Source organism: Antechinus flavipes, chromosome 3 (genome assembly GCF_016432865.1).
Source record: "Antechinus flavipes isolate AdamAnt ecotype Samford, QLD, Australia chromosome 3, AdamAnt_v2, whole genome shotgun sequence".
NCBI lineage: Eukaryota > Metazoa > Chordata > Mammalia > Dasyuromorphia > Dasyuridae > Antechinus > Antechinus flavipes.
This window is the reverse complement of record NC_067400.1, coordinates 40,047,870-40,075,587: the sequence shown is the minus strand read 5'-3', so window position 1 is coordinate 40,075,587 and position 27,718 is coordinate 40,047,870.

The following is a 27,718-nucleotide window of genomic DNA, read 5'->3' as shown; positions in this document are numbered from 1 at the left end:
GATTGAGCAAGGCAGGAAGGCGATATTTAGATGCCCTGCCCTTGGGAAAATCTGGAACTGAAGACGCTATTAATCCTAAACTGTAAATTTCTTTCTCCCTTGAGAGCGATTTCTCACCTTCCCAAATTCATTTAGCTGCAATAAAACACTAGGTGAATGGCTGTCACGAGCTGCTCCATCCATCCATGGTGGGCGGGAAGTCTTAAATTAGCCGGCTGACAAAGCGGAGGGGCACGTATGCTCCGGGCCCGGCTGTCTGAAATCTACGAGACGTGTCAGTTAGCCGGGGGCCGGCTGACCCGAGGGCTCGGCTCGTACTGCGGGGTGGAGCTGCCTCCGTCCCCATCCTGGGCAACTTGGCTGCTGGGCAAGATCAGACTCCCCAAATTAACTGGTTTGGGTGACAGCAAAAATGCCTACCTGTCCCCCGGAGCTAGACTCTCCACCCTGAGTGAGAAACGAGAAGCATGGCCCAAGACCAGAACAGGTGTTTAACGGGGAAGCTTCCACAAGCAGGGGCCTGGGCTAAATAGCCGGGGGGGATTTGGTGGGATGCTAAGCTTTCATTACTGCTAAGGAAAATTAAAGGCAGATTCTGCAAGACTGAAACGGGGAGCTTACAGGCTCACGTGTACCGGTGGGCCGGGCTGCCTTAACCCTTTGTACAAGCTCAGAGAAATCGGGGCCTTTTGTCCCCCCGGAAGCCTGTGCCCCGAGAGCATGCCGGGGATTTGGTTTCAGGGACTCCCATTTTGTTGACATTGTGTTTTTCTGCCGGATACACACACACACAATTTTATATACACAAACATACATACACACATACATATAATTTTATATACATATGCATATGTTATATATTCCCACAGATATAATTTTAATGTATGCATATGTATACTTTTATGCATGTGTATGTATAAAATTATTATATGCAATATATATATACATTGTATATATTATATATATAATATACCTACATACTAATGAATATAATATATAACATTGTATATATTATATATATAATATACCTACATACTAATGAATATAATATATAAAATATATGTTAGTGTACATATGTGTGTGTGTGTGTAAATTGTGTGTATGTGTATGTGATGCATTATCCAGAATGGAGCTATAAGCTTGGAGTCAAATCCTAGCTCTTTTACTTCCTTGTCTGAGTGACTGTGAGTAAGTCACTTAACACATCTAAGTATTAGTTTCCTCCTCTTCAGAACCAACTTCAGGTTGGTTCAGCCTCTTCAACTCTCAATCCATGAGCTTGGCCAAATTGTTTTATTTCTGAACCTAAGATCTCATGTCTGTAAAATGAAGATGGGCTATTAATGTTTATTTGTCAGGTGCCCTTTTATAATCTGGTGAAATCAATCAAATTCTGTTCTGAATATTTTTAAATGCATAAAATATTATCTGTAGGTTATAAAGGAAACCAATTGTAATGAAATATAGTGAAAATCTAGTGAAATAGACAGGAATATGTAATGCGTATTATATATGCACATAATCTATTTTGTATATTATATAATGCATATAATAAATTATGCGTAATGATATATTGCATATGTTATATGCAATATATAATCACTGTATTTCAATATGGTTTTGAATTATACATGTATTACAATATTCGACACATTATAATATTATACATAAATAATATATAATATATACATTCTATAAAGCTACTTTTCAATATAATTTGTTTCCTTGGTGATCCTATGCTGTGCCTTTTGATCATTTAAAATACATGCATGTACCTAAATGTAAACAAATCCAAGGATCCCACTAACCTTGTTAGTGAGTGAGGCAGTATGGAGGTGAGGGGAGGAAGAAACCCAAATTGGGTTTAGAGGAAGAACTGTATTCAAATGCTGCCTCTGATACCAGCTGTGGGTCCTGGGACAAGTATATTACCTTTTTAACGTCAGTTTCCTCATTTGCAAAATACTGATGATAATACATTAGTTGGTTGGAAAGAACAGAATATGTGGAGTTCCTCTGCTGCTTATTCTCTGTATGATCCAGGCTATCACTGAATATTTGGGATTTTGGTTTTATCGTGTGTATAATAAAGGAATTAGACTCAGTTTCCTCCTATGATCTATTCAGGATCCATGAGGGTTGTGGTCAGGTTGGAAAGAGATAAATTTGCAAACATTTGTGCACTGCACTAACATACTCTACTCTTCTCACTCTGCTCGGTTTGGTTCATTTTGTTTCTAATATAACTATATCAGGATAAGAATAGTTTTCTTCTCCAGTTTACGGTGAGAAAGCTGAGGCTGAGGGGAGAAATTATAGTTATTTTTTTAAAACAGAGAAATTATTGAAATAACTGTGTCATATGTGTGTGTATGTTTAAGTCATATCCTGAGGAAAGGACACTTTTATCAGAAGATAACCTGGATTGTATCAAATGAGAAGAAGGTATCAGGTTGTGAACTTGATGATTGGATAAGAGTGGTGCTGTTCAAAGAAAATCAGAAGTTCAGGGAGTGTTGGGTTTGGGATGTAAAGATGATGCTTTCTGTTCTGGACATGTTGAGTTTGAGATGCCCATGGAAATTCCAGCTTTGAGATGTCCAAGAGAAAATTGGTGATAAAAGACTGGAAAGCAAGAGAGACACTAGGTTTGGGAAAATATGTAAAATCATTTACATAGAGTGGGATGACCTGGAAACTGGTAAACTCACCAATTGGAATTAGGGAGAAAAAAGAGGAAAAGGTTTCTGACAGAGCACTGGGAGACAGTAGAGGTGATGTTGATGACAATCTAGGAAAGGAGATTGAGACTGAGCAGTCAGAGAAGAAGGAAGAGAACCACGTGAGAGCAATGTCACAGATTTCAAAGAGAAGAGAATATGGAAAAGAGAAGACAGTCAACATTGTCATCAACATTGTCAGATGCTGCAAAGATAGGGATGAAGGATGAAAAAACCATTTGATCTTGCAACTTTAACTTACTGTTTTCTCACTTACCTTTGGTTTTGATTTTCACTTAATCACTTTTATTCTATCCTTTTCAACATAAAAATCATTGTTGGGGTAGAAATAAAAATAAATAATATAACAAATGAATAGCTTGGCTTTCTCTCCACTATCACTCTCCGTCATTCTAAACACATTGAACAGCACAGCGATCACTATCCCTTCTTTGGATTTTCCTTTCCCCAGACATAGCCTTTCTAAGTCTTTCTAACTTGAATCTGCCTGTTTTCCTTTCTAATGGCCTTCAGCTCTCCTTTGTTTCCATCTTCTTATCTGCCTTTGTTTCCATTTGCTATATATAAAATCCAATCTGGACAAAAAGAAGTGAAATCTGTACAGGGTGATGAGTTTCATTCTGCAGCCATATTGGTTTATTTGACCAACTCTTCCTTACTGGGATTGTTTGTGTAAGTACCTTTGGGATTCAATTATCAAGGTTCATCCCAGGTCTTTTAGGCCTGCTACCCTTATAATGATTTCAAGCCTTATCATCTTACCCATCTTGACTTTGGATTCTTTCCCCCCCATATCTAGGGTGGATATCAGGCCATGTAAAACTTTTTTTCCCAAGTGTCTCATCATTTATACTTCCCCGATCTGGTTTTTTTTTTTCCTATTGATCAGAATCAGTTTATTTTTTAAAGCCTTTTGAGGAGTGCATTTATCATTATGGCAAGTCAAGAACTTATTAGTTGTATAGCCACTTTAATAGCTCTGGTTTGATTTCTGAAAATCTTTTTTGCTTTCATATGCAATGTGAAATATGATACATTTAGCAATTCAGTTATTGCAGTAATGTGAATGGATTGCAAATTTATATACCAATTCTAAAATAAATGGCTTCAGTTTACCAGTGTTCACTTTGATATAATTGTCTTTGTTGGAAAACCAAAAAGAGAGCTTTTTTTTTTCCATTTTGGTTGGAGAATGTAATCAATAATGTAACAAAAGAAAACATTTTTTTGTAAAGATGTCTAGGTAATTTAAATCCCTCATAACTTTTATATCATGCCTCTGTCTCAGGTTTAGAATTCATTTGTTAAATTGCTCAGGGACAGCTAAATAGCACAGTGGATAGAGTACTATCAGAGGACTGATTTCAAGTCTTACCTCAGAGACTTGGTTTACTAGCTGTGTGACCCTGAATAAATCACTTAATACCGTTGTCTCAAAAAACAAACCAACAAAACACGAACAAAAATTCCTCAAATGTTCCACATTCTGCTTGATTGGTGGTCTGTTGCTAATGATGTGATAATTCCTTTTTTTCTACTTCCATTGATTCTCATCCAATGCTTTTGTGATTCTTCATCCAATGTGCTTGGATTTCAGCACATGACTATATCTCCTCAATATTTTTGGGGGGAAAGGAGGGAAACTTGACCTGTAATTTCATAAATATAGAGTTCTTAGTGAGAAAACTCCCTCTCTCAATGTGGGCCAGCACCTTTTTTTAGAGAGTTAACTGAGTGAACCAACTAAGAACTTAAGTGACCTGCCCAAAGTCAATAGCCAGTATGTGTCAGAGGCAAGACTAGGAGCCAAGAAAATCTATTTTCTTTCTTTCAAATAACATATACATTTATTATATTCCAAGTGATATCAATTAGTTCAATAGATCTACTTGCCTTAGGGAGGCAACCTGGTAACACAAAAGATAAAACTCTGGACTTGGAGTCAGAAAGTTGTTCACTCATTTCAGTCATGACTCCATTTGGAGTTTTCCTGGCAAAGATTCTAGAGTGGTTTGACATTTCCTTTTCCAGCTTATTTTACAGATAAAGAACTGAGGCACTACAAGTTAAATGACTTGTCTAGGGACACATAACTAGAAAGTGTCGGGTCAGATTTGAATTTTGAAGAGGAGTCTTCTTGAATCCAGGTCCCACACTCTATCCATTATGGCGCCACCTAGCGACCAGGAATGAGAATGACCTGAGTTTAAAAATCTGCCTTAGCTGTGTAATCCTGGGCAAGGAGAGACAAAGAGAGATGGGGAGGGAGGGAAGGAGGATGAGAGGTCAGCCTAACAATGGGTAAATATATTGGTGTGTTAGTTGTTATTTTTGTGCCTGCTCTGCACAGAACTCCCAGAGGTTCTTATTTGCAGATAGAGGGAAAGTCAGAGTACACAGGGGCCATGAGATCTTGATTGAGTCAAGAAAAGCTTGGAGTGCCCTAGAACTCTGTGAAAGTTCTCATAACATTTGTGATGCATTTAGACTGTCATAAAAACCACTATGAGATAGATAAGATATTATTACCCTCATTTTGCAAATCAGAAGACTGAGATCGTTTGAAGTTAAATAAATAATAATGACAACAATGATAATTAACATTTGTGTAGTTCTTACCATGTGCCATGTGCTAGGCACATGTTAACTCATTTGATCCTCACTACAATCCTGGGAGGTAGGTGTTATCATTATCCCTATTTTACAGGTGAGGAAAATGAGGCAAACAGAGGTAAATATATTTTAAATATAATTTAATTTAATAAAATATATTTTTTAAATAGAGGAAAGATTATCAGGGAGGATATGAGAATCAGGAAAGATATTATTGAACTAGTAACAGTCTATATTTCTCTGGGATTCTTTGTTCAGGGGCACTTCTCTGAGTCTTGTATTGATTTATGCCAAAATCATCCTGCCAGGCCCCTTTTGACCAGGGCTAATTTATTAATCTATTTATATTATAAATTTATTTATTAATTTATTTTCTTTATCTGGTGTGGGTTTCTTTCTCTACACCCTTTTTACCAGAAGGGCAATGCTCTTCATGGACCATATGGTATCCTCAAAAGGAAGACATTATACATCAAGTCAGCTGAGGATCTCTTTTTCAGAGGGAATACCAAGCGCTAACATTCAATGTATACCATATATAAAAACATAATGTATCTTAGCTTCTTTTCTCCCTCTATTAAAAAAAACCACCTTCCTGCCAATAACTCACTGACCTATACCAACTATTGGAGGTTTTTAACAAATATTTTTCAAGCCAATTGTTTTTGACTGTGTAGCCTCCATGTCTCTCTGTCCCAGGAATGCCCTTCCAAGGTTACTCTCTATGTCCATCTAGCCCTCTGTTTCCCTTCCCCTCTTTGGCTGTTTGCAACTACATGGGGCAAATTGCAATGAACTTCTAAGATATCCCAACAAAGAATTTCACCAGAATTTCCTGATATCTCAGAGAATGACATAATTCTATTCTGTTCCTTCACTCCATTCCTTCTACCTGGTTTCCAAGGATCTCTTTTTTTATACCCCAGGAAGAGATCATCTTGCTGAATGATGATCTCTCCTACCCAATACTCAGACAAAGACTGGAAACAAATCTTATGTCTTCCAATACTTTGTGTGATGGGTGTGTGTTGGGTTTGTAGCTCCTCCTAGCTGTCTTGAAAAATCAATTCATGGGAAAACACATATAGATAATATATATTCATTTATATTATATATATAAAACACATTATAATTTATGGATAGAAGTATGCATATATAGATAGATAAAGATAGATGAATGAATAGATGATGAATGAATAGATAATCAGATACAAAGATAAATAGACAGACATATAGATAAGTAGATAGAGAGAGAGAGAGAGAGAGAGATAATAGTTAGATTTCCCCTTGATAATAATCCATGGCCTTTCTTTGGGGGTTTATACTAGGACCAAATTGAAAGAGCCATAAGATTAAAAAACAACCAATGAAGCTTGGGACATGAGGGAAAGAAATCCAAACTAATTATAATATGTTTCACTTTGTAATCAAAGATTTCATTGATGGATCTTTTGTTTGTTTTGTTTTGGGTACATTTCTTTGTTGCGAATTTAGAACAAATTCAGAAAATGTGTTGAAGGGTACTAATTTGATCTCCCGTTCTTACATACAGATGGCTGCCACTTTTTCCTCTCCTTCTGGGGCTCAATAATACCAATTGCTTTCATTAATAGTACTTTCCTGTTTGTCTCAGTATCTCAGAGTTACCCAGAACCTCGATGATTGTCTAGCCCAATATACCCATGAACACGATTTCTTGTATGACAATGGGTCATACAGCTGAAATTTGAAGATCTATAGTGTCGGGGAAACACCTCCCAAGATGGCTCATTCCATTTGGGATAATTCTAATTGCTCACACCAAGCTTAAATCTGCCTGCATCCAATTTATACTATTGCATCTAATTCAAAGAACTGCAGAATTTTTTAATTAGAAGGGATCTTAGTAGCTATCTAGTCCTACTCAGACCCCTAAAGAAATTCCCTCTACAATATAACCTGCAAGTTATAGAGTGATATAGTTGGATCTATACTTCGGGAAAATCAATTTAGTGGTTGAATAGAGGGTAGAGAGAGGCAGGCTGACCTATCAGCAGACTATTGCCACAGTGAGACAATGAGAGCCCTTTCCATTGCCCACATTTTGTGAGTCTGTCCTAGGCATTAGTTTTGATGATATTATATGTATCTATCTTTCCTTGAAGCATCATAGGGTCCTTATTCTGATATCTTGCCAAGAACCAAGCACCCAGAGCCTATCTTACAACTCCACTAAGACCAGTTCTCCTCTCTTTCTTTTAACTGTTGTTTTTCCCCATTAGAAAGCAAACCCCTTTGAGTAAGTGTTGCCTTGTTCTCATCCCCAGACTTTAGAACAGATTATTAGAACATCAAAGCACTAAATAAATGCTCTGTCTTTGTATGCATCTGTTTATGTATCTATCCATCCATATATCTATTATCTATGTATCATCTATCTATCCATCCATCTATCCATTTCTCTTTCTCCCTCTGTCTATCCCTCCATTCCTCCATCCCTTCATCTGCCATTCTATCATTTTGTAAAAACCAGAGGCTTTCTTGCCATGCCTTCCTTGCCTTATTTTGCATTTCTTTGTCCATTTAGAGAACAATATCTTAAGCCAGGTAGAAAATCAGAGCTATCTCTTCTGAAGGGACCATATTAGCCTAGGGAGGCACCATTTTGGAACTTTGCCAGAATTTCCTAAAAATAAACTAGTCCTTTGTCCCTGCTGGGAAGTTTTCCCTTTAGGAGCTCTGCTTTCATTTTCTCCAGGACGGATGGAGCTCCCATATCCATAAGTTAAGTCTTGGGGGCCATTCCTGGGCACCAGCTCTGCTTTGCTTTCTTGTTGCTGCTCAGGTGAGTAAGGTCTCACCAGACCTTCGGTTCCAACATGAAGCCTCCAGGTGCAGTGGCTCATACCTGGGGGATGATGAGGTGGTTTGGGCAGGAGGCCAAATGGGAAAGGGTAACGAATGGCAAGCACCTGGGGAGGTTTAGCAGGGCCTGCAAAGGGATCTGCTGGAGTCTGGGTTGTTGCAATACCCTAACCACAGTTAATAAGTGAGACCGTTCCCCTGTTCCCAGGCCTCCTGATGGATGAGAATCAGAATACCACTCCCCATGTAGATTCAGGGGATTAGGGGGTACCGTTTGGGTGTGATTGGAGGAGCAGAGAAAAACATATATTCTGCTGAAAACTGAAGGGAGGAATGTTTTTCTCCTCAGGAAAAGTGAGTATGTGACTAAATCAATCCTGTCTTTGAATGCCCTGACAATCTGGAAATATGTCTTCATTATAAAGCACCTACTAAGTACTGAGGACTGGAGTCTTTGGGTTATATTAAGATCAGTTGTTATTGCAGCAGTAAATAGAACTCCTACCAATATAGATTATTATCTACTCTGAAACTAAAGTATTTGAAAACTTCCTGGGCTACTGACTTGCCCAGTGCCACACAATCATCATGTGTTGGAGACTGGCATGGAATCCAGGTCTTCTTGACTTTCAGACCATCTCTCCATTTTATTTCATACCACTTTATTTCATGGAACCTATTTTATTTTGTTTTATTTATTTATTTATTGTGAGGTGATTTGAGTCAAGTGATTTGCCCAGGGTCACACAGCTAGGAAGTGTTAAATGTCTGAGGCTGGATTTGAACTCAGATTCTTCTGAGTCTAGGGCCAGTGCTCTATTCACTTTGCCAACTAGCTGCCTCCTGGCACTTATTTCAGACAGAATGGTAATCAATCAACCAGTAAGAATTTAAGTGTTCACTAAGTGCCAAGTACAGTGTTGTCCTCAATATCTCATTTATATATAACCTACATATCCAATCTATTGTCATTTTTATCTTCACAAATCTCTCCTATATATCTCTTTTCTCCGTTGCTTAGCTACCACCCAAGTTTAGACCCTTATCACCTTTTGCGTGGACTGTTACATTTGCATTGGCTATCTGCCATATCTGGGATGCTAGTGATCCATCCTTATCTCTGTCTTTTGGTTTCTCAAACTCAGCTCAAATCCTGTCATCTTCGGGAGACTTTTCTCCTTCTCTTGATTTGTTAATTCCATCCTCTCTAAAAATGTCTTCCATCTACTTTGTATTTATCAGGTATGTGCCTATTTATTTATACATTGTCTTCTCCATTAGCATATAATCTCTCTGAGGTTAAGGTGCTATTTTTGCTTATCATGGTACCTGACTTATGGTAAGGGCTTAATAACTGTTAATTGATTGACTCTGCCTTCAAGGAGTTTCTTTTCTACTGGAGGACTGCAACAGGGACATATATAATTCAAGGACATGACAATCTAAGAAGGAAAAGAACATACCATGAATTATAAAATGGAGTTGATGGCTAGATTTGAACAGTAAGCAAATCCAAATCCTTCCTCTTGGCATCTTGGGGTCTCCATTGTTAAGGACCATGCCTGAGTGAAAGGGCAGGTCAATTTTCTGAGAGCCTCCACAGCTGTGGATTCTGACACTTGTGGGAGTTGTGGGGCAGCCTTAACTGACACAGGTGTGGACTGGGAATGAAATAAATTGGAGGCAGAGGGAAGAGGAAAGAGGTCAGACAATGCAACGGCCTCTCAGTGGGGAGGTCAGGGAACAGCAACTGTCTCTAAGTCTCCTTGTATTATCATCTGTTCACAAGAAGAGATAACAATTCAGGTAATGGTGTCTGGATTCTGGAAACCACAAGAGCAGCAGATAACACTCCATCATCTAGTTCTACTTTGACCAGCTTAATTATTCTGCTACTTCACAAAAGAAACTAACCTCTCACCCTTCACATGTACAATATCTCTGCCTAGAACAAAGGTTCATGGTACTATCCCAACCTAGAAAGCTTTCCCGTTTCTTCTCCCTTACCCAACCTTCTCCAATGCTGAAGGCTAAGCTCAAACCCTCCCACGCCTTCCACAATAACCTTGTTCATCCCTGCTGCAGCTGCATCCCTGGTTAAGTAGCTCCTTAGCACTGAGGATCTGGGCCCCTTTGCACTCTCCTTTCCTTGATGGGGCCCTCTCTCAGAGCCTCCAAATGCCTTAAGAAGAAGGGCCATGTCGTCTCCATTTTCTATCTCCTTTCCAAGTCCTGGTACACTTCTGAATCCAGGACCAGTTTTCTGTAAGGACCTGCTGAATGCAAATGAACCAAGTGGAAGGAGACAAGATGGGTTTAGTCATGGGCAGAGGAGGAGGCTGGCCATCTATGAGGTGTGATTTCAGGTCATCAAGAAGCTAATCCTTCAAAACACTTCTACTTGTTAATGGATGTTTCCTTGCTACCCTCGGTGGTTAGCACAGTACTTGGCACATAGCAAATTGTTAATAAATAAATGCTTGTTGGATTGGTTGGACTTTATCTGTATTAAGCTTTCCCCCAAAATGAGAGAGAATGCTTGAAATCAGCTGGCTTTGGTTGAATCTAAGCTTCTCATAATGTTTATAGCTTACTTTTTAAATAGTAAAAATTGAGATCAAATACCCCTGGGAGAGGTAGTACATTTGCCTGAAACATCAGTCATATTAAGGTTTAAATGACATATCTACATTCTTTTCCAGAAAGCATTTTTTTAATAAAAGGGGAGAAGGGAGAGAAAGTAGAACACCTAATCAGCATCTTGTGTTTGAGAGAGAAAGACCCCACAGATGGAAAAAGGATGAAAAGGGAGTTGGGGAAAACTGAAGGCAAACCAGTTAACAGCTGCCCAGGGAAAGAGCTTTTCACAAGAGTATAGATAATGCTTCTGTGATTTGCCAGTAGATTTTAATCTGTTATAATCTCTGATTTAAATAGCTAAATGGGAAAGTAGATAAAGTTCTGGGTTTGGGAAGAAGATCTAAATTGGAGTCTGGTCATTTGTGTGAAACAGAAGCTTAGATTTTCCCTCCTCTTCCTCAGTAGTCTTGCCATTCCCTACTACAGTTCTTAGCCAGAATACAAATGACCAGAGGCAAGGTCAAATATGTGACTTTGAACAAATCACTTCCTGTTTGTGCTGGTTTGTTCATCTATAAAATGAAGGGGCTGGACTACATTGCCTCTTGGATTTCTTCCACCTTTAAAACTATGAACCTATGACACTGTTTTCAGCTCTGCCTACTTCTTCTTCCCCAAATACTACCATTCTATATTGGTGGTCCTTAAGAGAAATAACATGTAATGCTAAAGGATATAATGTGAACTGTGTCTTTAGAGAACCAGGGGGAGAATATTCAAAATGAGACAAATAGCAAACCCTTCTAAAAAAGAGGTTTTTTTACTATTTAAAAAGTAAGCTATAAACATTATGAGAAGCTTAGACTTCAATCAAAGCCAGCTTTATATGTCTTTCTTGTTTGATTTCAGTTAAAAAAAATCAGGGAGTTAGAAGGAGGAAAATATTTGGAAGCAGACAAGCTAGGTAGAAGGAAACAGTTCTCGAGAAAGAATACGAAAAATAAGGATCATGTCAATTGTCCTAGAATCACAGGATTTTCTGCTGGAAGAGGGATTCAAGATCAAGATCTTGCCACTGGCCAAGGAAGCTTTGGCATCGGAGAATGGCTACTGGAAAGAGGATTGGCCCAATTTTGCTAGTAGTTTCTCACTATCAGGGTCAAGGGGATATGTAAAAGGTGCAGCTATTTTTTGATCTAAGGAAGTTTAGATATTTACCTCCAGCTGCTTATAAACCTAGTTCTGAGCTGTCATTAAATACTGTTAATAAGGTGTTTGTGATTCTTCCACGTTTAGAATACTTTCTAAATAGAAATAAACTACCTGTACAGTACCTGATGAGTACTGTACATTGGCTACCTCTTTTGTACTTTTGTGAGAGGTTCTTACTTGACCCACAAGAAAAATCTTCCCTGAGTAATTGGAGTGAGGGTTTATTAATAGGTTCGGGAATGTGAAAAAGAGGCTCCTCCCCTCCCACCCCACCATGAATAAAACTGGTCCAAAAACTTCCAGTATCACAGGTCATTGATGTAGACATCAACAATCATTGTGCAATCCGGAGCATGAAGAAGATGGCAGATGCAGGATGCAGAGGAACGGGGACAGTTCTGCAGCACTACTAGGGTCAGTAGCAGTGCCTTTCCCACTAGACAATCAAAGCAAATATACAATCATTTCAGTTTGGAAAGATCCCCATTAACTAGAATAGGAGAATCTTTGGCAACCAGCTTTACAACACCCAGAGTAAGATAGAATACTGCCTCCCACTATAGATTATAATTTAGACCTTTAATACTAGAAGGGGTCATCATGTTCATTCAATGTCTTTTTGCAAGCAGAAAATTCAAATGACTTGCTCAAAGTCACAGACATCTAGTTAATGGCCAGGCTTGGATGGGAACCCAGACTTCCTGCATTTCCACCTTGCCACTCTGAACCAAGAGGCCAAGAACTTTTGTAACTGTCATCGGTCTTAGTAAAATTCTCAATTCTTCCCTTGATTTGGCCTTCCATTCATTGTAGCAAACTGTTTGTCTAGTCCTCCCCAGTAGTAAGCCTTTCCTGTTCTCTTCATTATGTGGGGCCCAAAGATATGCTGTTGTCCATTGTTCGGGCTTAGTTCCTTTCTCGAGTATGCTTTGCTTGTTCTTCTAAGTGGTCCTGGAGGGGTTAATTCCATAGCAATCTCACTGTGTTGTGGAGCAAAGGGGTTAGTGAGACAGGGCTATTGTATTAGCCTGCTTATGTCAACGGTACTTTAAAAAAATATTCAGTTCTCATCTTCTCACTCCCTTCCTTTTGCCAGCTGAATTATCCTAATCTCTCTTTGCAAAGAAAACCCTCCCGATCCCCTTCCTGGCTGCCTTCTCAGTTTGTTGGTTTCCTAGAAACGGTGGGATTAAGTTGGTGTGTGTGAGAGGCAGATTGGTACAGTCCCAAGAATGCTGGACCTGGACAGAGCCTGGGGAGGCCTGGAAGCACAGAAGAGCTTTGACACTCACTATAGTAGCTGTAGGATGCAGAGTTATGTGAGCCCATGGAGCTGACCATGGAAAGGCCATTTCGGCTCTCATGATTCACTCTCTCTTTAAAATGGGATTAATGGCATTCCCTCTTTCTGTCTCCAGGGGAGCATTTTGTAAACCTTATGGCACCCTAGAAATGGTGCTTCAGAACCAAGAGTTTGGGGTCTCGGTCTTGTACCTGGCTGTAATCATAGCAGAAGAATACCATCGATATGGCCTTTGTGAATTCCCCAAAGTTCTTTGATGCTTGGAGTTCAAAAAAGGGGACCAATATATAAATAAACAATACAAGTTTTTGCTTTTAAAGTTTGTTTATCAATTGATTGATTTATCGATTGAATCTGTGCAAGGCTCAGTTAACACCTGATGCACAAAGTCTTTTCAGGTTCTCTTCTACCCTACCCTCTCTAATTACTCTGAAGTTGTGTCTTGTGTTTTATTTATCTAACTGTACGGAGCATGGTTTGGTGGAAGGAGCTCTTGGTTTGGATCCTTTATTCAAATCCTGGCTCCATTGAAATCTGATCACTTGTGTGATCCAGTGGGAGTGTAAAGTGAGAAGAATGGATTGTCCCTTCTATCTTAAAACTAAGGTGCTATGGTACTTTGTTATTTCTCCCCTTCCTGTGCCATCCCAACAGAATGTAAGCTCTCTGAGGGCAAGACTGGCTCATTTAGCCTCTGCATCCCTCACAGGCAGCACAGTGCTTGGCAGATGGTAGGTGCTTATGAAATGCTGGTAGAATCAAATGGAATTGAATGGACATTTATGATTATTATCATTCGTTAGTGATAATGTTATTAATAAAAGTAATTTTATATAAGTTGAATGGTCACTAACATCAGTGAGAGCCACTTAGGGTGAACAGCGAATTATTAACCTAACACTCCATTTCAAATTAAACAGCGGATGAGCTGGATTGTGGAAGGAGGCAGGCAGGCAGGAACAACGGCGGCAATGTTGATCAGTAGCTTAAAGGTGGATTCAGCCGATTTGTGCAGAAGGAGCTGTGGTGTGATCAGCATAGGGTTCTGCCTCAACTGAGGTAAACTGTGGCTCGTCACAACCTAGTAGACCAATTCTAAGGAGTTGATGACTCTCAGAGAAATCAAATGACTTGTCCAGGATGACACAACTAGTAGACATCAGAGAAAGGATTTGGACTTAGGTCTTCCTGACACAGTCTATTCACTCTCTCCTCTCTCTGTCTCTGTCAAAGAGCATGTACTAAAGTGGAAATATGAAAGTATTCCTCCCTCTCTTCCTCCCTCCCTCCCTCCCTCCCTTCCTTCCTTCCTCTCTTCCTCTTTCTTTACCTTCCTCCCTCCCTCCCCCTCTCCTTCTTTACCTTCCTCCCTCCCTCCCCTCTCCTTCTTTACCTTTCTCCCTCCTTCCTTTTTTATTTTCCTCCCTCCCTCCTTCCTTCCTTCTTTTCCTCCCTCCTTCCCTCCCTCTATGACTCTTTTCTTCCCTCCCTTCTTCCTTCCCTCCTTCCTTCTCTTCTTTCTTTCCTTCCTTCCTTGTTTTCCTTCTCCTGCTTTTTCTCCTCCTTGTCCTCTTGTTTCTCCTACTCCTTGTTCTCCTTCTTCTTGTTGTTCTTCTTCTCCTTCTCCTCTTTTCTTCATCTTCATCTTCTCCCTCTCCTTTAAAGGTAACTAATTGATGTGTAATATCCAAAAAGAATTTGAATCCCATCCCAGATGCTTACTGGCTGTGTGATCCTGCATAAGTTATTCAACTTCTCTGTGCCTCAGTTTCCTCATATGTAAAATGAAGGAATTAATCTCTCTTTTTTAAAATTTTTTAATAACTTTTTATTGATAGAACGCATGCCAGGGTAATTTTTTTTACAGCATTATCCCTTGCATTCACTTCTGTTCCGATTTTTCCCCTTCCTCCCTCCACCCCTTCCCCCAGATGGCAAGAGTCCTTTACATGTTGAATAGGTTGCAGTATATCCTAGATACAATATATGTGTGCAGAACCGAACAGTTTTCTTGTTGCACAGGGAGAATTGAATTCAGAAGGTATAAATAACCCGGGAAGAAAAACAAAAATGCAAGCAGTTTATATTCATTTCCCAGTGTTCTTTCTCTGGGTGTAGTTACTTCTGTCCATCTTTGATCAATTAAGGCTCTCTTTATCGAAGAGGTCCACTTCCATCAGAATACATCCTCAAACAGTATCGTTGTTGAGGTATATAATGATCTCCTGGTTCTGCTCATTTCACTCAGCATCAGTTCATGTAAGTCTCGCCAGTCCTCTCTGTATTCATTCTGCTGGTCATTCCTTACAGAACAATAATATTCCATAACATTCATATACCACAATTTACTCAACCATTCTCCAATTGATGGACATCCTTTCATTTTCCAGCTTCTGGCCACTACAAACAGGGCTGCCACAAACATTTTGGCACATACAGGTCCCTTTCCTTTCTTTAGTATCTCTTTGGGGTATAAGCCCAGTAGAAACACTGCTGGATCAAAGGGTATGCACAGTTTGATAACTTTTTGAGCATAGTGAAGGAATTAATCTCAATGGTTTCTAAGATCCCTTTCAGCTCTAGACTTATCATAGCTTTTCTCCTCACTAATAGTAACAATAATTAGTAAATAGTAATTAATTTATAGTAATATTTGTATCACCATCATTATTATTTAAAGAGCATCCTCTCCAACACAATTGCCTTCATATTTTTATTATTTTTGTTCAGCCATTTCAGTTGTGTTCAATTTCTCTGTGACCTTGAATGGGGTTTTCTTGGCAGAGATATTGGAATGCTTTGTGATTTCCTTCTCCAGTTGAGGCAAACTGGGTTAAGTGACTTGCTTAGGGCCACACAGCTATTAAGTGTCTGAGGCCAGATTTGAATTCAGGAAGATGGTTCTTTCTGACTCCCAGGTCTGTCACTCTATCCACTGTACCACCAAACTGCCCCTTTTCATATACACATATAAATACTGAATAATAACTGTATTTTCATCTCTTCAACTTTAGGAAATCAGTTCTTTCTTCCCATTCCTTAGCCAGATTTTAAGGCACGTCATTGCTCCTTTTCTCCCAGGGTTAACAGGCTGCTTCTGTGTGCTTTGTGCATTTCCTATTCTCTAAAGCAAGTCCACCCACTGGTTAGCCTTTATACATCATTTTGTTAACTCTTTCAAAGCATGAAAACAGATTGGGGAGATCGGATTTGTTGGAACAAAAGGTGGGCCTGGGTTGGCCCCTTTTCCATTTCTGTTCCCTAAGCAATTTATAGCTACTCCTTAAATGAATGGCTGAGATAGGATAGATTAGGAGCAGGAAGGAGAAGAATTGGGGGGGAGAGCGAGTATGCTTGAGCCCTTGTCAGGGGTCACCAGAAGTCCTTTCTGGAGAAGAATCTAAGTCTGGCCACCCAGGCTTGTTTAGGGAAGTCTCCAAGTGGAGCTGGTAACTAGCTCTAGCAGGGATGGGTGATGCTCAATCCTGTCTGGCTTTTTTTTCATAGGTTTTTTTCTGAATACCTCCCCCACCCTCTGTTTCCACTTCTGGAAGTTTAGACTGGGGTCTCAAACTTCTTTCGGATTAGGATGGCATAATTAAAACTACAAGGATAAGCTCAGAAATGTGAGGGAGGTGGAGGTCTAATTTTAAATAAAAAGAGCCCTTGGAGCATAGCCCTAGGAGGGTGGAGAGGAAAGAAGAAAAGCTGGAGCCAGACAAAAGCCCCACTGATGCTTGATGGCATTCCTGGAAAAATTACTGGGCATCCTATCTCTTTGGTCAGCTTCAATTATGTGACCTAAATCCTGCCAGTGCTCTGTGGGCATTCGGGAAGTGTTCATTGCCAGCAGTGATGAATTGAGTTTGTTGTGGCCTGGAATAACATTGGGTATCTGGGTAATTGATAGGATTTAGAAACAGAAGAGAGCTTTAGAAACCCCCTTATTTCATTTATTTATTTATTTATTTTAAAAATAACTTTATTGATGCTTTTTACATCACATTTGTTTCCAACTGTCTATCTACTCCCTGCTCCGACTCCTTTACCAAAGTGAGCCTTCCCTGCAGCAGAGCAAAAGTTAAGCAACACCAACTGGGGCAGAAACTGTACAGTTTCTGCAGTGTATACAGCAGCCAGCACCCATAGTTCCTCACCTCTAAGAGGAACAGAAGGAGGTATATTTTCTCATTTCTTCTTGAGACCAAGCTTGATGATTAAAATTATATAGCTTCATCTTAGTGTTCTTCTCCAATATATTATATATCTGGCCTCTATTTACTTCATTCTGCATCAGTTTCTGCAAAACTTTTCCATGCTTCTTTGAATTTCTCATATTTGTGTTTTCTTACAGAATAGTAATATTGCATTTCTCTCACATATCCCAATTTATTTAGCCATTCCCCACTCTATAGGGAGCCAGTTTGTGTCCTGGTTCATTGCTACCACAATATTAAGTGCCTACTAGATGCACTGTATCGAGCATTTTACAAATGTTATCTGGTTCAAGCCTCCTCACAAACCTGGGAGATAAGGACTATTATTAACCCCATTTTATAGTTGAGGAAACTGAAGTTGAGAGGTTAAGTTACTTGTCCAGGCTCAGCTGGACAGTAAGTTTCTAAGGTCACATTTGAATTCAGATCTTTCTGACTCTGGGCCTAGCACCCTATCCACCCACCTGCCTGAAGTATACTACATGAATAGTTTAATATTTATGAGACTTTTCTTTGCATCTTTGACCTCCTTGGGAATAAACCTTTTCATTTTAGAAATAACTGAGAGTAAGTGACTTGCCCAACATCATACACCTCATAAATTCATAAGTCAGGTTTCAATAACTTACTTGAAGCTAGAGGTATTTCTGACGCATCATATAGTTGTCTTACCATGGAGGTAGCTAGATTGTCTGTCAAGTATCTGAAGGTCATCACTTGAGCTACCACTAATCATGAGTTACTTGAAAACAGAGACCTCCTGAGACCTTATGAATAAGATAAACTTATTTTTCTTCATAGTTTCTGAAACAAATTTTGTATCCAGTAGGTGCTCAACAAGTGATTTTTTCATAAAGTTAATAGAACTGAAATATATGTGGGAGGATCATATGATAAATGTTCCTATCAACATTTAAAATGAAGAACCCAATGCAAACATTTTCATTCATATAATTTATTTTTCTAGCATTCATTTGACTCGGAATGGTAAAATGACAAAATCTCAAAATCTAAAGTTTGCAAAGATCTTCATTGACCATTTAGTCCCAAAGACAACCTCACTATAGTTTAACATACCCAACAAATGACTTAATTGTTCTTTTCCATACGCTACTTTTTAGGAGGGAAATGAGCAAATCATTTGTCTTAATTCAGCACCTACAATGTGCCACGCACTGGACATACAAGGCAAAAGAAAACGATAACTAACAAGTAAATATGCATATATGAAGAATATATTTCAAAAAGTAACTTTTATGAATGTCAGAGTTAGTGATTTATCTTATTCTCTGGTATTTTCTTCATCTCTAAGGCTATACAATGGTGATTTTAAAGATAAATTTATTATTTTATTTATTTGTAGCATTCTTTTCTTTTTAAATTTTAAATTCCAAATTATTTCCCTCTCACCCCTCTCTTACCTATTAAGGTAAGAAAAATGATTTCATTCATTTATATGAAATCATGCAAAATATATTTATATTATTCACATCACAAAAGAAAAAGCACAAAAAGAAAGAGAAAGTTATACTTTTATACTTCAATCTGCGATCACAGAGATTAGCTCTCTAAATGGGAGCAAATAGTATTTTATCATTATGAATCCTTTGTAATTGCCTTGGATCAGAATAATCAAATCTTTCAGTTGATCATCATTACAATATTGCTATGCACAGTATTCTCCTGGTTCTTCTCACTTCATTTTGAATCAATGCATAGAGGTCCTCCCAGATGTTTTTTGAAACCATCACCTTCATCATTTCTTATAGCACAATAGTACTCTATCATAATCATAGACCTTAAAAAGCTGCTTTAATTGATTTTATCCATTTGGATTCTTTTCCTTTTTCTTTTATGTCTTTGGGATACAAATTCATTAGTAGTGTTATTGAGTCAAAATTGTATAACTCTTTGGGCAGATTTCCAAATTGTTCTTCAGAATGACTGGATCAGGTCATAACTCTATCCAAATTTATTAATATACCTATTTTCTTCAATCCCTCTAGAATTTGTCATTTCTGATAGGTATGAAGTTGTATCTTAGAGTTGTTTTAATTTGCATTTCTCTAATCAATAGTGACTTAGATAATTTTTTTCATGACTATTGATAGCTTTGATTTCTTCTTATCAACTGGGCAATGGATCTTTTTTTTTTTTAAATAACTTTTTATGGATAGACCTCATGCCAGAATAATTTTTTACAACATTATCCCTTGCATTCACTTCTGTTCCGATTTTTCCCCTTCCTCCCTCCACCTCTCTCCCAGATGGCAAGCAATCCTTTACATGTTGAATAAGTTACAGTATATCCTGGATACAATATACGTGTGCAGAACTGAACAGTTTTCTTGTTGCACAGGGAGAATTGAATTTAGGAGGTATAAATAGCCCGGGAAGAAAAACAAAAATGCCAGCAGTTTATATTCATCTCCCAGTGTTCTTTCTTTGGTGTAGCTGCTTCTGTCCATCTTTGATCAATTGAAACTGAATTAGCTCTCTTTATCGAAGATGGATCTTATTTTTTAAAATAATTTTGACTCAGTTCCCTATTTAGGGAAATGAGGCCTTGATCAGAGGAACTTGCTGTAAAATATTTTTATATTGCTTCATTGTCTATAGTACCTTTTAGTAAAATGTAGCTTCCCTGATTATCTTTTTCATTAGGTCTCTTTTTGCTTTTGCTTTGTCTGAGATCATAATTACTACCCCTGACTTTTTTACTTCAACTGAAGCATAATAGATTGTGTTCCAGCCCTTTATTTTAACACTGTGTATCTTTCTGTTTTAAGTGTGATTCTTATAAATAACATATTGTGGAATTCAGATTTCTAATCCATTCTGCCATCCATTTCCATTTTATTGGTGAGCTCATCCCATTCACATCCATAGTCATGATTACTAACAATGTATTTCTGATTAGTTTTCCTATGTTTCTTCTCTCTCTCTTTTTATCCTATCCTTCCTGTTTTTCTTCTGATCACTGTTAATACCACCTTAATCTGTGCTCCCTTTTATCATCCCCCCTCATATCTCCTATCCCCCTTCCCTATTGAGTCAGATAGATTGCTTTACCCAACTGAGTGTGTGTGTGTGTGTGTGTGTGTGTGTGTGTGTGTGTGTAATGTCTTTCTACCTCTCCCTTTCTCTTTCTCCCAGGGAATACTTCTTTCTCATGCTTTCAATTTTTTCTGGAAACCCTCCTAACATAATTGACTAACTCTCATGCCCTCTTTGACTCCTTGGAAGTGCCCTAATAATGAAAAACTTCTTAGGAGTTAAAATCACATCTTATCATAGAGGAATAATTGATATTCATAACAATGACCCTAAGACATTATGAAATTCAGACTTGATTTCTGAATCATCACAGAAAGATAAAATTGTGTTAGTGTAGGATATTGTGTATTACTCTTTTCTTAAAATTTTCATTCCTTGTACTTATATAACTTTACTTTCTCTTGCCATTTCATGTCTCATTTCTTGGTTCTCAGAACAGGAGTAAAGGCAGACATTATCAGCCTCATTTAATAGATGAGGAAATTTTGACTGAAACTTGTTGACACTCCCATAGTCACATAGCTGGTGAAAGTGGAAGTGAGAGACCCAATCAAGAATTTCTGACTCCACTTGAAATGTCTCTTCCACTATATGGTATAAGTTTTAACAAGATCTCAGTCATCATACACATTACTCTTGCCCATGCATTGTATGGCTTAGCCCTACTGGTCTTACTGCTGATTTTCACACATGGATCTCCACTTCTAGTTTCTATATTTTTTTACTGGCTATCCTAAATGCCTGAAATGTTCTCCTCCTTGACTTCTGACACTTAGAAGCTCTGGTTTCCTTCCAGACTCAGTTGAAGCATATCTACTGGGGGAGATCTTTTTTTATACCTATTCCTTCTAGTTATAGATGCCTTACCCCATGACGTTACCTTCTGTCTAGTCTGTATGTGTCTCTCTGAAGAACTTTGACGTGGGAAACACTTGCATGGGGTCACCCAGTATGTTGTGTCCTGATCAAAGAAGGCACTGTGCTCTGAGCAAAGCAGAACTGAAGCAGCTCAAAAAACAAAAAAAAAAAAAACAAGATGCTTAGACTTAGACTGGCCGAGTGTTCACAAGAACAATATGTGAATGATTTGTGGCAGGGCATTCTGAGCTTGTATTGACCTGATCAGCCACAGTTGGGCACACTGTAGCTTGGCTCTGACATAGTATCAGAAGAAAGAACAGCAATCCATCAGCCATTTATCTTGTCTTACCAAGTTATATGTTGTTCTCCCATTAGAGTGTAAGGTACTTGAAGACAAAGGTAGATTTTGTTTCATTCATTTTATTCCCAGGGCTTTGCATGATGTCTGGCACATAATTAGCCTTTAATAAATATTTTCTGATTTATTAATTAATTCAAGAGTGGTATACAGAGTAACTTTCCTTATTCTTTAACCATTTGTAGAAGCTTTATGGAAATTATTCTTCAGTCACTCTTTAAAGGAAACTCTGACTTATTCATCTTTTTTTTATTTTAATTTAATTTTTTTTGCTTTGGGATACAAATTTATTAGCAATTATAATTACTAATTAGAAATTAGAAAATTGAGTGGTAAAGGGTGAGTTAACTGAGTGATGTGATAGTCAACAGAGCTAAGGAAATTCTGGACTTTATTATTATATATTTAAAAGGAATAGTGACTTGTACTTAATAGATTTGTAGTTTCATATGAAGCCATCTTTTTATTATACTATGTTATGGAAATTCTTGTTTTATTCCACAAATTACAAATACAATTGCTTTTTCCTAATATAAAAAAGTATAGCATCTGAGAGTTGGGAGGCAATAATCTCTCTGTCCTCTGCCTTGACCAGATCACATTTGAAGCACCGTGTCCAGTTTGGGGAACCATGCTCTAGGAAGGACCCGGATAATCTGGAGACTGTTCTGAAAAGAGTTGCCGTGATGGTGAAGGGTCCTGAGATGATTCCATATGAAGATCCATTGATGCAGGTATGAATACTTGAGCTTGAAGAAGAAAAATTGCAGAGAAGCATGATAACTGTCCTCAGTGTAGTATGGTAGAACAGCATTAGCTTTGAAATCAGAGGACCTGAGTTCAAATCTCACTTCTAATAATACTTGTATACCTTTAGACAAATGAAACACCCTGGGTTTTCCTTTAATCTGTTATAAAATGAGGGAATTGGACCAGATGGCCTCTGAGTTCTTGTCTATGTTACCAAGTATTTGGAGGACCTTTTTGTTGAAAACTACCTTGCACATATTAAATGTTTTTAAAATTGAATCAGATTGAAGAGGGAATAGGCTTGGTCCCAGAGTTCAGAATAAGGAAGTTACAGAGTGAAATTTGGACATAATAAACTTCCCCATATTTAGAGATGCCCCAAAATAACATGGGCTGCCTCATGAAGTAGTGGTTTCTCCCCAAGCAAAGACTAGATGATATCTTCTTGCTGATATTGTAGATATTCAACTTAGACTTGATGGCTTCTGAGGTAATTTTCCACTCTGAGATTAAGTGATTCTTTGAGATATTCTCTTACTAGAGTGCTTGAGGCAATTATTGCCTCAGTTTCCTAGCTATTCTCAAACATTAGAAGCTTTGCTATAAACAATTATCCCCAGGCATTCCAATAGAATAGGCTCTGACCACTTCCTTTTATTTTGTCAATAGGAAAACTGAGCTATCAAGAGTTAGTTTGAAACCAGGAGCATTCTACTCAAAGAATTCACCCTTTAGCTCAACTCTAGTTCTTTATCCTTTGGGAAACTTGAAGCCCACCTCTGATTGTCCTGAGTGAAATAGGGGAGTCTTTTGTCTTATCTTAGTAGAAGTCAGATCTTCCCGTCACTTCCTTTACTCTTTTCCCTATCTCTCTACTGTCTAACTCCTCTTATGTGTCCTCCAATAGAATGTAAGTTCCTTGAGGGAGGGGATTTATCTTTCTGGCACATTGTAAGGTACTTAATAAATGCTCCATCCAACTATCCATTCATTCATCCATCCATCCTATCCGTCTATCAACATAATATCATATCATTATATTTAGGTGATAAACTTGCTAGAGAATGGGGTCTGGAATCAGGAAGATCTGAGTTCAAATCCAGTCTCAGACACTTAGCTGTGTGATCTGTGCAAATCAATCAACTTCTGTTTGCCTCGGTTTCCTTATCTGTAAAATGGGGGACAATAACAACACCTCTCTCTCAAACTTATTTTGAGAATCAAATGAGAATAATTGTAAAGCACTTAACACAACACATAGCACCAGTAAGCACTATATAAATATTATTATTATCCTTCCATCTATTTTTAAAAGTGTACATAATAATAAAAATGTTAGTGCTTTCCTACATTAATGAGCTTAAATTTATACTGTTTTTTCTTGTTTGTGCCTAGTAATTTAGATGTTGCCTATGAGCTCCTTGAAGCAGGGACGGTTTTTTAAGTTTTTCTTTGTATCCCCAGCACAGCCTAGTATCTGGCATATAGTAGGCACTTAATAAATGCTTGTTGACTTGTTTGATATTTTGACCATGTCTCTGAGTCTCTAATTTTCAAGCACCCGTTGGAATCCATCCTTGATCTTGCATAGGGTCATGGGCCACATGGAGCAAGGATCGACCTCCAGTTTAACTTCTGACGACTTCATCCCTGAACCAGAAAGAAACCCTGGGAAGAATGCAGATCCGTGAAACATTTCCTCTTGGAGAAGACTGCACTTTGACTCAGAATTCCAAAGCAAAGACTCAGCCTGGAATGAAACTCAGATGAGTCTGGCACCTGCCCCTGAAACCCACAACTGGGCTGTCGGTTTTGGGTTTCTAAAGAAACACTTTGCTTCAGCTCTTGTTTATTCCTCAGTGGTGGCTGTTCTGAGCCCTAGGAGATCAGCACTTACTTCTGCCGCAGGTGAGAATGTGGCCCAAGCCCTGGCTCAGTAATCCCAGGTGGAGAGGTAAATGCTTAGAACGAGACCTGGGAGGGTCTTTCTGTATTTTCTTTTGGAACGTGATATTATCACTAGATTAAGGGGCTAGACACCTGGTGAGGAAACATTAGCCTTATTCTGTCTAGTTTTTGATGTCTTCCTCAATTATTGCTGGTTGGAGAAGTTTCAGGTCTATTAAAGATTACATGGCTCCTGACATGGGAATGAGAGAATAGGAGAGTGGGACTTTAGGGAAAACATAATTTCTAAAAGAAATTAAGATTTTTCTTTTCTAAGAATAATTTCCACAACATTGTTTTAATGTGCAGAGAGCAGTTGCCCTTTGTGTGTGTATACATATGTGTGTGTTGGTATATATGTATATACTAACACATTCAGATATCCATAGTTACAGAAAAGAGCTCTCAGATATGTTTCTCTGTGTATATATACACACGTATGTATGTATGTATGTGTACACAATGCATATATATACATCTTTATGCCACATATACATGTAATATCTATATATGCATCTATAGTCTCTTCATACATCTTATATATAATTATAAATGCATATGTGTGAAGGATGATATTTATATTTTACTATCTTAGCAGGATAAAATAACTTTTTAGATCTTCTAACCTGGAAGCAAGTAACTCCAAGTATGAATATATAAAAGGGTGTATGTGTCATTCATATATATATATATATATGTGTGTGTATATATATATATATACACACACACACACCACACACACGATACAAGACACATGTGTATGCAATATGTAAATACATCTATATATGTATATAATATATACACACATTATATGCATATATGTATATAATATATATGACATATATGCATGTTTATATATTACACATATACATATGATCATTTTAGAGTTTAGCCATCTTATTACATGTAATAATCTTGATATTAATCATATTTCTTCCACTTTTTTCAGAATAGACAGTTGGGCCAAACTCTTTCAAGTGGTTATGAATTTTATCCAGGTCTTTGTAGCATCTATGGCTTAATTAAACAATCAATCATAAGAATTTTGAATGATATCAGTTGTGCATGTGAAATTAAGCAAAACATATTTTCATATTAGTCATGTTACAAGAAAAACCGAGTGAAAAAATTAAGTTTCAATCGTCATTCAGATTTCATCATTTTTTTTCTGGAGGTGGTTACAAATTTTTGTCAAAAGTCCTTTGTAATTGATTTGGATCATTGTATTGATCAGAATAGTTAAGTTATTCACAAATGATAATTGTACAATATTGCTATTGTGTACAATGTTCTCCTGGTTCAGCTTCCTTCATTTTTCATGAGTTCATATAAGTCCTCCCAGGCTTTTCAGAAGCCATTCTGCTCATCATTTCCTATAGTACAATAATGTTACATCACAATCATGTGCCAAAACTTCTTCAACTATTCCCCAACTGATGAATATCCCCTCAATTTCCAATTCTTTGCCATTTCTAAAAGAGCTGTTATAAATATTTTTATGTATATGGGTCCTTTTCCTTTTTTAAAAAAATCACTTTGGGAGATTGAAGTAGGAGTAGTATTGTTGGGTCAAAGGTTATTACAGATTTATAGCCCTTTTGACATCATTCCAAATTGTTCTACACAATGGTTAGATCAGTTCACAATACTACCAACAGTACATTGTCTCAATTTTTCCATATCCTCTTCAACAATAGTCATTTTCTGTCATATTATGTAATATGATAGATGTGAAATGGTACCTCAGAGTTGTTTTGATTTGCATTTCTCGAATCAATAGTGACTGAACATTTTTCATATGATTATAGATGGCTTTGATTTCTTTTTCTAACAACTGCCTGGGCATAATTTTTACCCATTTATCAACTAGGAAATGCATTTTATTTTTTATGAATTTGACTCAGTATTTGAGAAATGGGGTTTTGATCAGAGAAACTTGCTATAAAACTTTTCCCCATTTCCTACTTTCTTTCTAATCTTTACGGCTTTGGTTTCATTTATTTAAAATTTAATGTAATCAGAATTTTCTATTTTACTTCCTGTGATTTTAAAAATCTCTTATTGGTCACAATCAACGGCATTTTAAGCACTTACTATTTATCAGGCCCATGGAATATAAATAGAAAAGTGAGACAGTTTTTGCCTTCAAGGAACTTATTTTCTACTGGGAGAGTTCAGTTTGTTCCAAAATATATCCAGGATATATTAAGAATAAATGTAAAGTGATTTGGGGAGAACTAAAGTTGGAGAATTAGGAACTGTATCTTCCAAGATGGAACCCTCCTGAGGGATGGAGGAGATCCAAGAGGTAAGGGACAAAAGCATTGTAGACCTTGTAGTCTTTAAGAGGATGGAGACAGAATCCTATTTAAGGGGGATAGCAGTGGGCCAATTTGTCTAGGACATCATAGAGGAGAGTAATAGCTTGGAAAGATAATTGGAATCAGAATGAGGACTTTAAATGTCAAACGGAGGCTTATATTTTATCCTAAGTGCAATGGGAATCCACTTACAATTCTTGAGCAGAGGCGTGACATCAGAACTGTGGTTTAGATGGTGTTCAGCTTGGTGATATAGGAGATAGGACACTGGCCCTGGAGTCAGAAGAACCTAGTTCAAATCAGGCCTTAGACATTGTGTGACTCTATAAAAGTCATTTACCCCAAATTGATTAACCAAAAAACCCTCCAAAACGCAAACAAAAACAAAAAAAAACCTAACAAAACAAAACAAAACCTAAAAACCCACACAAAAAAGAACTGAGCTTTATTTTGGCAATAATAGGGGATGGTATAGAGAAGAGGGGGATACCTCTGTAAAGAGGGAAAGACCTAAATGAAAATTATGATTCATATTATTTTGCTTTAATTCAGGCCTTGAAGGCATTTAATGGTTTTTTTTTTTTTCCCCTGAGTCAATTGGAGTTAAGTGACTTGCTCAGAATCACACAAGTAGGAAGTGTTTATTGTCTCAGGCCTGATTTAAATTCAGGTCCTTCTGACTTCAGGGCTGCTGCTTTATCTACTACACCAACTATCTTCCCCTAATCTTTTTAATTTTAAAGAAAAATCCACTTAATTTTTTAAAAAATAATTTTTAAAAATTCTACATATGTCAGTAATTCTGAATTCCAGCTTTGTGACTGAGAATATCCTTGAGTCAACCTCACAAAATGTCCTGGACCTATAGTTGACAGCTTGTATCAGGACTACTCTGTTGGATTCTTAAATGATTG